This window comes from Chenopodium album, chromosome 12 (assembly GCF_948465745.1).
Source record: "Chenopodium album chromosome 12, dcCheAlbu1.1, whole genome shotgun sequence".
Lineage (NCBI taxonomy): Eukaryota > Viridiplantae > Streptophyta > Magnoliopsida > Caryophyllales > Amaranthaceae > Chenopodium > Chenopodium album.
This window is the reverse complement of record NC_137845.1, coordinates 22142675-22155478: the sequence shown is the minus strand read 5'-3', so window position 1 is coordinate 22155478 and position 12804 is coordinate 22142675.

The following is a 12804-nucleotide window of genomic DNA, read 5'->3' as shown; positions in this document are numbered from 1 at the left end:
CCCCGTCGAAAACCCTTGAGCAAGAGGAACACGGTGCCAAAACGGAGAATAATGGAACGCCCAATCTATAACAAAGAACAGAACGGTAAGTCTTACCGTTCATAGTCTGACCCAACCCCGATATTGGGACGACTCGCAACCAGGCCGAAGTGTGATCCCTCTGCTGGGACTTCCATAAGGCAACCTGACGCGGAGATAAGGAGAAAGTGGATGTTGTAGAAGCAGTAACCTTCGTAAAATATATATCTGCCAATTTCTTCATGAGTTTGGGGGCAGCGATCTTACTAGGGTTACGCATAAGGTCAGTCTCCACGGTTCCATTAAAAAGACATAGAGCATCATCCGCTGAATAAACACCCAATCCACCATAAGCAGAATCACGAAGAAGGGTAGCTTGAAGACCAATAGACTGCAAACGCGACGCAAGGAAAGCATAGTGTCGAACATCACCCGCTGAATAAACACCCAATCCACCATAAGCAAAGGGCAAGGTTGCAAGTCGCCATTGCCAATCACCAAAACCAGGACCTGAAGCAGTCACAATGCGCTCTAAAGATGCTCGAAGAGCCACATCAAAAGAAATTTGGGCCGCTTCAAAAAGACGAGGGGGACAAGTGCGCATAGCAAAGGAGAGTTTGGAAACCCCAGTACACGCACGAAGAAGTAACAACTCACATTGGGGATCATCGAGCTTAGCAACAGCATCCAGTAGCACAAAAGTCTTCGATACTCTCTTCGAAACAAGCTCACCACAGAAAGCGGAGTCAGCACTGACAGGACCACCAAGCAGCGTAACACCATGCACAGGACGAGCAATATCCGGAGGAAAGACACCTATGAGACGGCTACGAGGGTCCTCCGTGGGCCAGAAAACTTCCGTTTTCTCAACGTTGACATGAAGGCCGAGACGAGGTCCCTCCGCCAAGATCAAATCCATAACCTTTCCTACCACCAAGGTGTCACCAATAATAGTGTCGTCATCCAAATACCAAGCATGTAAACATAAGTCAAAAGAATCCCTAATTCGGCACACTAACGGTTGGAGAACCAAAGCAAAAAGCAAAGGGCCAAGAGGATCACCCTGTTGCACCCCCTGATAAGACCATAAGGTTATTATTATTATTATTATTATTATTACTACTACTACTACTACTACTATTACTATTATTATTATTATCTTTATTGTTATTATTACTATTATTATTACTATTATTATCATTACTACTACTATTATTATTATTACTACTACTACTACTAATAATACTATAATAATAATAGTAATAATAGCTATTATTATTATTATTATTATTACTACTACTACTACTACTACTATTGTTATTACTATTATTAATGTTATCGATTTATTATTATAATCATTAAATATTATTATTAAATATTAATTATTATTATAATTATTATTACACATTATTTAATTATTATTTTTATTATTATTAAAAATTAATATTTATTATTTTTATTATTATTATTATTAAAAATTAATAATTATTATTATCTTTAAATATTAGTTATTATCTTTAAATATTAATTTTTATTATAAAAAATCAATTATTATTATTATTATTATTATTTTATTATTAAGTATTATTATTACTATTATTATCATTATTATTATTACTATTATTATTACTATTATTATTACTATTATTATTATTATTAAATATTAATTATTATTATTATTATTAATATTATAATCATTAAATATTAATTATTAATATTAATATTATAATTATTAAATATTAATTATTTATTTATTATTATTATTATTAAATATTTATTATTATTATTATTATAATTCAATATTAATTATTAAATATTATTTATTTATTATTATTAATTATTAAATATTAATTTTTAATAAGATTATTATTAATTTTTAATAAGATCGGACTACAAATTAAGTCATAAAAATACAAAACGACTAGCCTGACCGAAATGAAATGAACCAAAGTCCAATTAACTAAGCCCGATCAATAATTAGGCTTAAACCCGAAGTTAAAACCTAATTTTGACCGACTTAGGGGTCCCTAGGTTAAAAACCAAAGCTGCCGCAGGAAAATCCGCGCACAACTCAACGAGTCATGTTGGCCTAGCGCACACAACTCACAAGGTTACGCATGGCACCCAGCACAACCTCCAGTGATGCGCTCATGGAAGATTCAGAATTTTGTGAAAATACTGAATCGAATCTTACCATAATATCGCGCGTATGAAAATTAGTTGTGTTGCCCTTATCAGCACATCCAAATCACTTGCGCACGGCAGGCGCACTCGACCTTCTGCGATGCGTGCACGACCTGCTGCGGCAGAATGCTTAAAACCCTAAATGCACTCATTACTTATAAGTAGGGGCTTAATACGAAGCTTAACCACACAGAAATTAACCCTAAAAACTGGAGGAACTTTGTGAACATGTGTACTACCAACTCTCTTGTCCTAAACACCCACCCCTCTTATTACTTGTCCTTACGGTGGAGGTTCCCGAACAAGAACGAGTCCATAAGTGTTCTAAATGAAGATCTAGCAAAGAAAAGTGGTTAGTTTCCCAATCACTTAGATAAATCACTTTCTTTTTATTGTTTAAATAACTTTAAATCAATTAATTAGTGTTGTTTGATCACTTTTAATAAACTTTTAATTAATTAATTTCAAATAGCTTCTTGCGTTAATCAAGACTAGAATTGGAATAATTAATTGTTATTTTATCACCTAAGTCAAGGCGAATCTTGTTTATTTATCGTTCTTTTTCACGAATTTGAATTTAATAAAGAATAATGACTTTGCAATGTAATTCCTACGTGATTAATGTTTGTAAATAAAATCAACTAACTTAGTTTTAGGTATCACGTTGCATGAATTGTTTGTCCAGAGCTAGCAGAGGCAGCACTAGGGCTAGAATAGCGACTCCTCCCTAAAAGGAACGTTATTTTAGTACCCTCGCTCCCGAACTGATTTCTGGTACAAGTAGACCAATTTGGGCATGGGTAAACTTATTATGATTCATGCTAAATATCCCTTGAACTCTAATTGGGAGAAAGGCATAAACGAGGTTTATGAGTTTTCCTAAAACTCATTGGCGACTCCTTACTAGTTTCTTACAAAAAAGCATAATGATAGGATCAACTCTAATTCAAGGTCTCCCAAACAGTCGGGAATTAAAATCCTAATACACCTTCAAAAATGTAAAGTCCTAGGCTTTTAAAGGGCCATGGGCATAAAGGAGAAGGATCCCCTACAATGGGCACACCCTCCTTACAGTGGCGACTCCACTGGGGCCTTAGAGGTTACAAGATTAGTTTTTAGTTACGGTCCAAGGTTTCCAACACTAGGTTGTCTATGGGTTGTAACGGGAACTAACTTGGATAATCTCTAGTTAGAGAGCCAGACTTGAACGCATAATATCTTCCTTTTTCACAAAAGTAAAAACCAAACAAGCAACATTGCATCATGCATAATCATAGCACACTATAACCCTTGGGGATTGGCTCATTGACTGGGGGTTGGCAACACTAGGCTTCTATCCCGAAATCAATAACAATCATCCCACCGATTTCGCCAACAAAATCTTGGGAGGACTATGTCATGAGTCAACGCGTTGAGTAATTGATTTGTGCATCGTTTCTTAAGATATGGTACCATTGGACACCCAAGCTTCGACCTTAGAAAGGCATTATGTGGATCAATGGCTTTATTTTATGCTTACATGATTACATGACTATTTGTAACGTGTTTAGGATAGCTTTCTAGTTTTGATTTAGGTTCCCAATTGCGAAATTTTCCCTTCGTAATTTTGAGTCACATTCGAAGGATATCATAAAAAGAAAAAAAAAGTCAAAAAAAGACCAAAAAAAAACAAACAAATTGTTCGAAAAAAAAAACTGCACGAACAAGTGGCGGCGTGCGCAATTCACTAAGTTGCGCGACCACACACTACTAAAATTCGGTCAAATTGCGACCGTTTTTTTACGACCGTTACAAAAACGACAGCAAAATATAAAATCTGCGACCGATTATTATACATTCGCAATTTTGCGATCGTTTTCAAAGCGGTCACAGATTTGCGACCGTTTTTGGGATATAAAACGGTCGCAAAGGTGTTTAAACATTTTTTTAAATAAAATACATATGAAAAATAATTCAAAATTAAATTAATTGCGACCGCTAAAAGATGTCGCAAAATTGTTATTATTTTTATTCAAAAAATAAAGGTATAAAAGATGTGCATCCTAACCCTAATTCAGTGAAGAGCCGCTCTTTCTCACTCTTTTCTTTCTCTCTCTTCTTTCCTTTCTCTCTCCTCTCTTTCATTTCTCTGTATTCTCACACTTTCCTTCTCCTCTTCTTCTCTCTTTCTCTCTCTTCTCACGCTTCTCATCTTTCTCCTCTATTCTCCTTCTCTTTCAACGAATTTCACCTCTTCTCCTTCTCTTTGTGTTGGTAAGTCTGGGAACTTCTCCCTTCTCTTTCCTCTTCTCCTTTCTCTTGCTTGGTTTGATGCGTAGGTTTTGTAACAAGTTAATGGTTTTTAAGGTCGAATTCAACCATGAAAACTCTAGATCTAGAGTTTTCATGGTCAAATTTGGCCTTATTAAACCAAATTCAAGGTGATTTCGAAGTCAATTCGGGGTTTGAGGTACGTTTTCGTGTTTATAAGTTATTTTGTTCGAATTTGATTTGATTGTTTATTCAACTTTTGTTTGGGTTTTTGTTCGAATTACCTTGTTCGAAGCATGATTTTTTGATGTTTGATTTTTGTTCAATTTGGGTTTGGTTTTCGTTTTAATTTTTTGTTGATTTTTTTTTCTGGTTTTTTTTTTTTAATTTTTGATTTTATTGTTGATTTTTTGTTAATTCTTTTTCTGGGTTTGATTTTTTGTTATTTTTTTCCTGGTCTTTTTTCTTTTTGATTTATGTTAATTTTTTTTCCTCTAATTTCTTTTTTATTTTTGATTTTTTGTTATATTTTTTTTTAGGTTTGATTTTTTGTTAATTTTTGTTCTGGTCTTTTTTCTTTTTGATTTTTGTTAATTTTTTTTCTTTTCTGGTTTCTTTTTGTTTTTGATTTATGCTTTTTAATTGGTTTAATACCTGGTTGAGATATTGTTTGGTTTTTGTTGTTTGATTTTGTGCATTTTTGTTTTTGATTTTTGTGCAATGTGGGTTTTGTTTTATTTTTTTTGTTTTTGTTTTTTTTTTGTTGTTAGATTTTGTGGGTTTTTTAGGGTGGTGGTGGGTAGAGGTTTTTAAGGGTGAGAGGCCGATTGTGGTGGAACTTTCTGGTTGGATGTAGCAGTGGGATGGGCTGGGCAGTGCGGTGCATTCAATATATATTTTTTTTATTTTTTTTAGAGACTGCCCAAGGTAGTCGCATATTTGAAAATTTTACGACCGGTCAAAAAAACGGTTGCAATGAATAAAAATTGTGATCGTTTTGCAACCGGTCGTTGAAAATAATGAAAACGGTCGCTAAAAAATCTGCGACTGTTAACCGGTCGTTATTTTGTTTTTTTGCGACCGCTTTTCCTATTTTCAGCGATCGTTTGCGACAGTCGCAAAAACCTTCATTTTTAGTAGTGACACCCAACGCAAGTACTAGGGTTGTGCGCGCCATCCGCACGCGACCTAGTATCTTACGTGCGCCTTCTGTTACGAGGCCATTTTGATTCTTCAAGGATAATTGGCTCATGCAAATAATATCGTTATTAATGAATTGTTAAAAGGTGATGATATTCTTTCGAATGTATTTTGCATCTTTTTCTTCGTTCCTTTTTTTTTTCTTTTTCTAAAAAATAAACAAGCGTATCAATTTTCTTAACTCTTCGTACTTCCTTTTAGGGCTGATTTCCAAGCTTGGGAACAAAGACTCCTGGGCGCTCGCATTTTACGTTTACCATCAAACAATTCACTCCTTTCAAACCATCTCCCTTTGACAACTCATTCTAGTCCAACAACAATGTCAACCATAGAACAACTCCAAGAAGAGATTGTTCGCATGAGAGAGGAAAAGGCTCAAGAGGCTGAAGAGAGGAGAATCAAGAAACTCAAAAAAACTGAGAGGAAAAATGCCGAGGCTTTGGCTTTGCAACAAAAGATGGATGAATTATCCATACCAGAGAAGTAGTTAGAGAAGCTTGTTCTTCATTCTATGATGGGGAACAAGTACTTTGACACAGAAAAGTTTGCTCTTCCTACAGGACTCACTTTACCAGAAAAGTTCATAGCTACGGACTTACCAATATTCAAGGTGACCAATAATCCAAAAAATCATCTAATGAGTTTTACTGGCACCATAGCTTTAAAGGGAGTTGATCCTAAGCTTTATGCTTTGGCATTTCCTTTATCTTTAGACCCAGCCGTGAGAGAGTGGTATTATGGGCTAGATGCCAAATTCAAAAGCACATGGATAAATGTAGTCTCGGCTTTCATCACCCAATTTGAGAGTAACGTAGAGTTCAAATCAACTTTACATGAACTTGAAATGCTTAAGCAAGGTGACGACGAAGGTTCCTTGCTTTCTATGGTAGATGGAGAGAAAAGGCGGCCCATCTTGCTCAAAGGCCACAAGAACTCGAATTGGTACAAAAATTCATTGACAATTGTCATGAAAAGTATAACAAACATCTACGCCACCTTGGTTTAGACAATTTTCAAAAGGTCTATTATGTGGCTACTAGGATTGAAGATGATCTTGCTAAAGAAAAGGCAAACAAGCCTCATCATCATCAACCTAAGAATAACTACAAAAAAGGGAATGATAACATTTCATCCTCTATTGATGTATTTGCGACTTCCAGCAATATAATAGCATAATGCAATATAATAATAATGACCCACTGAAAAGGTGATCAAAGAAGATTTACGCAATTTCCTATGAGCTATAATGAATTATTGGAAAAACTAAGTGAAAAAGGATTGCTCACACCAACAGGGCCAACACCAATCCCTTCCCCGGAAAAGAGAAATCCTCAATGGGATGGCAATGCCTATTGTGCTTATCATAGAGGTGTAAGACATGATACTGAATGTTGCTTTGTCCTAAAACACAAAATTCAAGATTTAGTAGACGATGGGAAAATTCCCACGCCTAAACCCAATAATAACATTTTCCCATTGGGAATATTTCACATTGATGAGGACCATATGAGAAGTGATACATTCGATCCTTAGGATTATTGATGAGTCTATTTTATACATATATTTATTACCCGTCTCATGGTCATATATGTGCTTATTTGAGCTCTACGGATCTATTTTTAATACTAATATACGATTCCTAGTGTTTTTGTAGAGTTGGTATTATTTTGTAAGAATTTGCAGATTTATGATAATTCCCGAGCTTATTGAGCCACTACGAAAATATTGGAGTTTGATCGCATTTTATGACTGAATATTTAAAGCTCAAGACTAAGTTAAAGAAATTTACTTCGGTGATTAAGGGATCGATACATGAGGAGGTCCAAGATTTTACAAGTTCCACGAACCAAAGAAGAAATTTGAGCCCAATGATCTGATTAGCGTTCAAAGAAGAAACTGGGCGGCCCAATCCTGATGGGACATGCATATTGTTGTTGTGTTGCAGTAGCTGATTTGTATTTAATGGGCTGTTATAATGGCCCAATTATTTGGCAGCCTTTAGGTGGGATTTTTCGCAGCTTTTGGGTTTTGTCTAAGAGTTTTAGTTTGGTTGGGATTAGTTTTTCCTAGGCTTATTATTAAGATAAGATTCCTAATCCTTATAAAAAGGATGTAGTAGTACGTAGCTTTTAGGAGGTAGTTTGAGTTTATATTAGATTAGTTTTAGTTTGTTAGTTTAGGGTTCGTTTGGCATTGCTGTGGTTTTCTATTTTTTGGTTTTTTGTTTTTTAAAAGTATATGATACATGTCCCATAATGAATAAAAAATTATATAAACTTATTAAAATTATGATAATTTTGAAAATTGACAACAGAAAAGTTAAAATACCTTTTTCTTGTTTCCTGTTTTTGGTTTTAAAAAAAAACAGGAAACTGAAAACCAAAAATGATGCCAAACAAGCCCTTAGCTTTTCGTAGTTTAGTTTTCGTTTTGCTTTCTTTTCTACGTTTCTTTGTTCACATCAAGATTTAATATTTTGTTTTCTTATTACTTTAATACTATTATTCTCTTTATTTTAATTCTTGCTTTTTATTATGTTTTCTTTAATCGCTTTTATTAGTTTAAATTTAATTTTACGTGAGTAGTTTATTTCTAGGGTTCTTAGGGATCCATGATTAATATGAAGGAATGATTTATTATTGTTGATTGTTAATGTTGTGGGTTAATTTTCTATTGATTGTGTATGATGCTATGCAATTAGATTAGCGCTGGTTTAATTGTATGAGTTACTCAATATTGATTCAAGATTCGAGAGATGAGAATTAATATTCAAGCCTAGTTTCAATAGGCAAGTTAATTTATAAATGGTTAAGTCAAGATTCGAGAGATACGATTTAATACCGCTAGATTAATTATGTGATTATAACACGTAGAGAAAGCCCTTTATAATCTGGTTAATTTATGCATTAATAATTGATTGTTATGTTTTATCCCGAAGTATTAATTATTGGTGAACTTATGACCCTAGATCTTTTTATTATTGCTTATTCACTTAGTTTAATTATTGTCATAGCATAATTCTCACAATTCTTCCTCGTGTCTTGATAATTTAGATTATAATAATTAATTATAAATAAAAGGACATTGTTTCCCTGTGGATTCGACCCTACTTCCTTATCTATTTTAGTTAGTGGTTTTAGGAATTACTTTTCATTAGGTGATACGATTTTAGTCTGTCCATTATATCACTCCCATAGGGAAACCTCTAACCACAACACTCATAGGATCAACTAATGAAGTGTGTGGGTTATGGGACAACGACTTCAAGGACTTATATGTCTCTAAGTATGCTGTTGTCCCACCTCCACCTTGTCTCCAAGAATAAACAAGTGGAACGCTTGATCGGGATCATTTCTTGGGGAAATCACAAGCATGGAACATCTCAAAATTGAGGCACATTCAAAGCCTTTAGAAGAAAGTTGGTTCATGAACCCCACAACTAGTCCAAACGAGGTGTCTCTTTCTGGGCGAGTTTACCAAGCACAACCAAATGGATCTTCAACTAATCAAAATCAAATTCAAAATACAATACCATCTCCACCTGAGGTAGAAGATCCAATAGTCAAACAACTTCGTCAATTTAAGGCGAATGTTAGCATTTGGGAACTCCTAAGTACTTCTAAAGAACATAGGAATTCTCTAATCAATGCTCTAACTGCTTTGTTTTTAAGTATGGACACAACTCCACAAGATCTTGTTGGCTTGCTTACTAGCGAAAAATCCAACAAGTCAATCACCTTTACTAGTGATGATTTGCCTTCAAAGACACTACCCACAATAACGCATTATACTTAACTGTGGGGTGTAAGGGATACAACATCCCTCTTAATTTAGGTGACAATGGGTCCGCCGTGAATGTATGCCCATTACAAACTGCGACATATTTAGGCCTAGATCCAGAAAAAGACTTTCATTCAACAACACAAAGCATTAGGGCCTACGACAATTCAAGGAGATCGGTGTGTGGAACTGTTAAGCTACCAGTTACCACAGGCCCAGTAGAAAAGATTGTTGAATTTCATGTTATGGACATTAAAACTACATTTAACCTTCTTCTTGGACGTCCTTGGATACATGAACTTGGAGCAATACCATCTTCACTCCACTAAATGATTAGGTTGAACTATCAAGGTCTTTCTATAACTATACATGATTCTCCTATCAAAGTCGCAATAAATGATCAATCCCTTTTAGAAATAAACCACGATAATGATGAAGAGGACATGTGGGGATTCGCCGCAGAGGCAATTTGCACACTAGAAATGGATGGAAGCCTTAAAGAAGAATTCAAGTTGATCCATATTCCACCCCAATAGTAAACAACATCACATTTAAGAGTAGTTACTTTCCTGGGATGCCCTTGGGAATAGGAATGAAGAAACCTCTTTTACTTCCTATCCCAAAGAAAAGCTTTTCATTTGGATTGGGATATAAACCAACTAAAGAGGAACTCAAGTCTCACGATGCTAAGATTAAAGCACGTAGAGACAATAACAAGAAAGGGATAATCACTTTACTCCCATCCGATAATCAAACTCTCAACAAGCAATTCGTTAGGGAGGGAGAAAATTACCTATGCTATGACTTTCTAGAACCATTAGTTCTAGAAGGTATCAAGAAGCCTGGATTTGAGATATTCCATGATTGCTACTTCTTGAATGACGACTTCATAATCGTTCAATCAAAATACCCAACTCCAGGGTGCTATGATAGGCAAGAATTTAACTTGCTATTTGGACTAGAGCGAAACCATGTTGCTACAATAGCCAATCAAAATGCCATCCAGAATGAAGCTTTCGACCCAACCTCTTTGATTACCCCTTCCAACGAAACTTTCGAGCATGGATGGAGAAAGACTTTCAAGTGGATTGACCATAAAGGTGACAAGCTGGAGATCACCACAGGCGAAGGAGAGATGTTCGAAGAATCCGATGATGAGTCTAGTTTAGGTTTTAAGGAAGAAAAATTTAAGCCTTTGTGGCCATTACTGAGTCTTTTTTTCTATTTCTAAGGACAAGGATCCCAAAAAGGATTCTTCTCTTGATGTACTTTCTTTTGATTTCAATAATATGAGTTCTATTTCCAAGTATATACCTTCTCTTGAATCTTTTGAATGCTATAGTAATCAGTCCAATGAAGATGATAACATTAAGAAACTGGTTGAATTAATGAATGAACGAGAACAAAAGAATCCTACAATTGAAGAAACTGAAACAATCAATATAGGAACTAATGAAAATAAGAAAGAAATCAAAATTGGCTTAACCTTAAATCCGGAAAAGCAATCAATCCTCATATCGATGCTTTAAAGAATTTGAAGACGTGTTTGCTTGGTCATACAAGGACATTCTTGGAATACATAGGGAAATTACGGAACATACCATTCCCTTGAACCCTACCTCCAAACCAGTAAAAAAAAAAAAAACTTCGACGAATGAAACTTGACGTCGCTTTGAAAATAAAAGAAGTACAAAAATAGTTAGACGCAGGTTTCATTCGCGTATGTAATTACCCAGAATGGGTAGTAAACATCGTCCTAGTCCCTAAAATAGATGGACGAGTTCGCATGTGTGTTGACTTTTAGGGACCTCAACAAGGCTAGTCCCAAAGACTATTTCCCTCTACTTCATATTTACATATTGGTAGATAACACGGCTGAACATGCGATGTTATATTTCATGGATGGATACGCAGGTTACAACCAAATTCTAATGGCAAAAGAAGACGAAGAAAAGACATGCTTTATTACCCCTTGGGTACGTATTGCTATATAGCCATGCCATTTGGTCTAAAAAATGCGGGAGCTACGTACCAAAGAACGGCTACGACTCTCTTGCACGATATGATGCATAAAGAAATAGAAGTATATGTGGATGACATGATCTTGAAGTCTAAAGATAGAATGGGACACATAAAAGCTTTACACAAATTCTTCACTCGTATAAAAGAATATAAAATGAGATTAAACCCACAAAAATGCGCTTTCGGAGTAACTTTTGGCAAGTTACTCGGATACGTAGTAAGCACACATGGCATTGAGATCGATCCTTCTAAGATAAAGGCAATTGTTGATATGCCTCCCCCTTAAACAGAAAATCAAATTAGGGGATTCCTTGGCAAGTTACAGTACATTAGTCGATTCATCAATAAATTGACAATGACTTGCGAGCCAATATTCAAAAAACTAAAAAAGGAAGAAAAACATGAATGAGGCGATCAATGGCAAGAGGCCTTTAAGAAAGTCAAAGTCTATCTCAAAAGTCTGCTAGTTTTAGGACCACCAGTACCCAAACTACCTCTTAGACTATACATCACTGTTACAGATATGACCACGGGAACCATGCTAGCACAAGAGGTAGAAAAAGTAGAATGTGTAATATACTATATAAGTACAAAATTTATTCAATACGAAACAAAATATAGCACCTTGGAAAAAACAAGCTTAGCATTAGTGTGGGCAACTAAAAATTGCGACATTACATGCTTCCCCACACCACTCATGTGATTTCACAACATAATCCGATAAAGTATTTGTTTGAATAACCACCCATACAAGGAAGAATATCCAAGTGGTTGGTGATGTTGGCCGAATTTAAATTGAAATATATTCCTGAAAAATCAATAAAAGGAAAAGTAATATCCGATTTTTTGGCTCAACACCCTATTCACACAAGTCATGCAGAAACTACTCATTTCCGGATGAGGAGATTCTCATGACACAAGATGACAAATGGGTAATGTACTTCGACGGTGCATTCAATAAAGAAGGATGTGGCGTAGGAGTGTTACTCATAAGTCCAGAGGGAGCACATACTCCAATCTCTGTCAAACTAGACTTTGAGGCTACTAATTATGCTGCTGAATATGAAGCGTGCATTATTGGATTAGAAGCAACAGCTAGCATAGGTGTGCAAAAATTAGAGGTATATGGAGATTCCAATTTAATAATAAATCATATACTCAAAAAATGGAAAATAAAAAACCCCACAATGATATTATACCAAGCACACCTAGAGAAACTCATCGAGCACTTTGATTATATGGACTGCAAATATCTCCCAAGGGTTCAGAATCAATTTGCCGACGCGCTAGCAAAATTAGCCTTGATGATCAACATTCCTGATCACTTAAATATGATGCCATTATGCGTTG